Source organism: Musca vetustissima, unplaced genomic scaffold (assembly GCF_032173495.1).
Source record: "Musca vetustissima isolate MV318-11 ecotype Yass unplaced genomic scaffold, APGP_CSIRO_Mvet_v1 utg11600, whole genome shotgun sequence".
Classification (NCBI taxonomy): domain Eukaryota; kingdom Metazoa; phylum Arthropoda; class Insecta; order Diptera; family Muscidae; genus Musca; species Musca vetustissima.
This window is the reverse complement of record NW_026877872.1, coordinates 114,694-118,412: the sequence shown is the minus strand read 5'-3', so window position 1 is coordinate 118,412 and position 3,719 is coordinate 114,694. Positions and strand designations below refer to the sequence as shown.

General features: G+C 36.7%; 2 non-coding genes across 2 annotated transcripts; both read right to left on the bottom strand.

The window, feature by feature from the left end:
• Positions 1 to 488: 488 nt before the first annotated feature.
• On the bottom strand, positions 489 to 561 carry Trnaf-gaa (transfer RNA phenylalanine (anticodon GAA)). Its single transcript has one exon. It is a non-coding gene; the product is annotated as a tRNA-Phe (tRNA).
• A 2,059-nt stretch (positions 562 to 2,620) lies between these two features.
• Positions 2,621 to 2,693, bottom strand: Trnaf-gaa (transfer RNA phenylalanine (anticodon GAA)). The gene has a single exon. It is a non-coding gene; the product is annotated as a tRNA-Phe (tRNA).
• Positions 2,694 to 3,719: the final 1,026 nt, after the last annotated feature.

Genomic DNA, 3,719 nt, shown 5'->3' with positions numbered 1-3,719 from the left:
CAGGCCGAAGGGATTCTGGACAATTAATTATAATGGCTGCACTGAATATGAATATTAATATTCGGAAAATATGTGAGTGTAATGAAGATGTGCTGTTTATCTTTAATTGGGCTAGATTGAGCAAATATAACGAAATATTGCCCAGGCTCGGAATAAACATCCGCAGAAAGTTAGAGTTCCGTGGTAGTTGTGTAGGGTATCGTATGGTCGGCCACGTCCGACTATACTGCCCCGCTCACTGGTTACAGCATATGTCACAACAGTATAATATAGTTCTTGTGGTCAGAAGATTCCCAGATATCATATTTCTTTAATATCCCCTATATAAATATCCCGCTCAATTTCGATAACATCGGAAGTTTTAGCCACACCAAACTAATACGCTGTTGTGTAGTTCCACGTCAGATTGGAGCATTCAGTTCAAGTAACTGCCAGTAAACCTATGGTGGAGGGTATCCAATGTTCGGCTGATGGTATAAAAGAGTATCTGCCGAAACCCGGGATTGAACCGGGGACCTTTAGATCTTCAGTCTAACGCTCTCCCAACTGAGCTATTTCGGCACATAATACTAGATCATTATAATTAATTTATGTGCAACGCCAATCTATTATATATTGCATATATAACAAAAAGAATGCATCATAAGTCATCATAATCATGGGGTCAAATTATTATCGATTTTGAAAAGAAAAAATTAAAATTTTCAAAAATAGTCTAAAACCAGTGAGCGGAGCAGTATAGTCGGACGGGGCCGACCATACGATACCCTACACAACTTCCATGAACATCTAACTTTCTGTGGCACCAAATTCTGAGCATGGGTAATATTTCGCGATGTTTGCACCCTCTTGACCAACTAGAGGTCAACAAATATTACTACTATTCAGTACAGTCCTTCTAATTACTTGTCCAGATTCCCTTCGATGTGGGTTGTTTTGTGATGTTCGGCTTTCAATTGTGGACTGCAGATCGACTCGAAAAAAATACGTTTTCGGTCCACTTCATCCCAGTATTATTATCTGATCATCACCAAAAATTATAGGCGTTGTCCTCGACCATACCAGGATACTAGTGAAAAATTTCAAAGCGATGAGCGCTATATATCCACCCTATAGTGTGGTAATGGGTTACTAAATAATATCTGAGTACGTAAGCACCTGAAACATTTAAGTGTAACTCCCACATCCAAGTACATACGACAATAAAATTGGTATCAATTTAAAGGTCAACCACTCCTCTTGGGTGTACTATTAACTTCCCGGGTCTATATTCTTCAGGGGTAAATCTATAAGCTATAGGATACAAATTTTGTAATTTTTCACACAAAAGTCAGGGTCCATTTGAACCGCTAAATATTGACCGATCTTTATCAAAACAGGCATGCTTATCCTTTGGCCCGATCCCCTTCTTCATGCAAAAATTCACGGTGTTTGGGCCATAATTGCGGCCTCTGGAGCGACCAGAAAAACCGACAAAAATAAAGTTTTTGGTCCATTTCATCCCCTAAATAATAACCGATCTTTTCCAAAAAAATAGGGCCACAACCCATTCTACATGCAAAATTGCGTGAAGATTGGTCCATAACTGTGGCCTGTATCGTGTTTACAAATTATAATGGACAGACGGACGGACGGACGGACACACATGCCTAGATCGACTCAGCTAGTCGAGATATGATCGGTATACTTAAAGGTGGGTCTAGGACCAATATTTCGCGGCGTTACAAACTTTTGGGGCTGCACAAAGCTATAATACCCTGACAACATAGTTGTGTATGGTATAAAAATGGGAGATACAGATTTTTATGAACATTTTCTTTGAAGATTTTTTAATTCACTTGGTAGGAATATGAGTTATAAACCATTTAAATAACGAAATGGGCCGTGACCTTTCTATGAGAGCTATGTCAAAATATGGACCTACATCAAAATAGTTCTTAAAAATATGTGTTTAAACCAAAGTACATCCTTAAAAAAAAAACTCGAAAAAGAGCGTGACCTTTCTATGGAAGCTATGTCAAAACATTTACCTATATTGATCGTTTTGTGATTTTTGGAGGTTGACACTCCAAAAACCAGAAATGACAAATTACAGCTACTGGACCAATATATTCCTTTAGAAATCCTAAGGATAGTAACGATGTGTGTGGAAAATAATCTATCTTAACTTTTGCGATCTCCAATGTGATTCCAACAGACGGACATTGCCACATTAACAACTTTATGGGGTTTCCGACAAATATTCCGAGGTTGCAAACAAATCACAACTATAATATACGGAAGAGGGTATATTAATTATATGTATTGTTTATATTATGAACTAAGTATGGGAAATCTACGTCAAAATCTGACATAAACTGTGCACATTGTTCTGATAGTGAATACATTATCAGAACTTCATAATACTTGTAGCAGAATGATTCCTTGACCATACGTAAACATAAGGTCTTATATGTTTAAGATTTTAATAATAATCACACAGTATTGAGTGTAACCAGACTTATATATGTATGTAGGGTTTAACTACATCGCTGCTTTTTGATTATTGTATATATATTACGGATCCGTTTATATGTATAACATGCCATGGCAATTAGTATAATTACATAGAACAAAGGCTTGCCGAAACCCGGGATTGAACCGGGGACCTTTAGATCTTCAGTCTAACGCTCTCCCAACTGAGCTATTTCGGCATATGCTTGGTCCTTCTTCTATGCAGCTCCTGATGTATATGGCATATTAATAAGAGTGCGTTCAAAAATGTGAAACAGGTGGATTATCAAGCCAAAATTTTGCTTTGTGTATATTTTTAAATTTACTAATTAATAATTTCTATTGAAAAACAATGCACCAAATTGAGAAAATTGCTATAAATAGAAAAAAAAAAACAAATTCAATTTACTTTCATAAAATCTCTGACAAGAGCTGAGCGCTATAATATAGGTATCAGAACTTTATTTGATTTTCTTATATTGGTAAATGTTGTGTTAGCAAGCTAAATTTGTGATGTTATCACAATCGGGACGAACATTCTATGCCCACCAACATAGGAATCCTTGAAAATTCGTTGTTATGGTGAGCCAACTCGAACTTTTTGTTTACTCTCCTCTTTTCTATAGCGGCAATGCCATGGAAAATTGCTGCAAGGAGAAAATGAGTTGCTAAACTATTGGCACTCAGGTTGGAAAATTAGGCTAGGACCTTGAAAATATCGAAAATGACATTTGACCAGTGTTGGGCAAAATTAAATTGAGAGCAAGTGTGTGCGAGCGTAACTGAGAATTCACCATTAACAACGACTGACATAAAGAGAGGAAAAGAAAACATGTGTTTACCCATCGACCCTCAGTTACGGTAGCGTATATGGGTAAGCATGCCTGCATTTGACCATTTTATGATGCGTATGTAGAATCATGGACTTTTATTGGAAATGTCATGTAAAGAAATTATTTTCCCCACCAAGTTATCCGAATGCCACATTACCGTCACTTCATAATGCCAAGCTGTAGCCACATTGGTTCGATAATGCCTTTATATGGGTTAGACATTCATATGGGTGCTAGATGGATATTTATAATTTTTAATTTCAAGAATTGCCACTCAATAGGAACCATAAATATATAAATTCTGCCAATTTGGGTGAAAAATATTGATGATATTTTATGGGGCAATCCCAAAACATGGACCTAATGATCAACCAACATATTTATGGAGAAGAA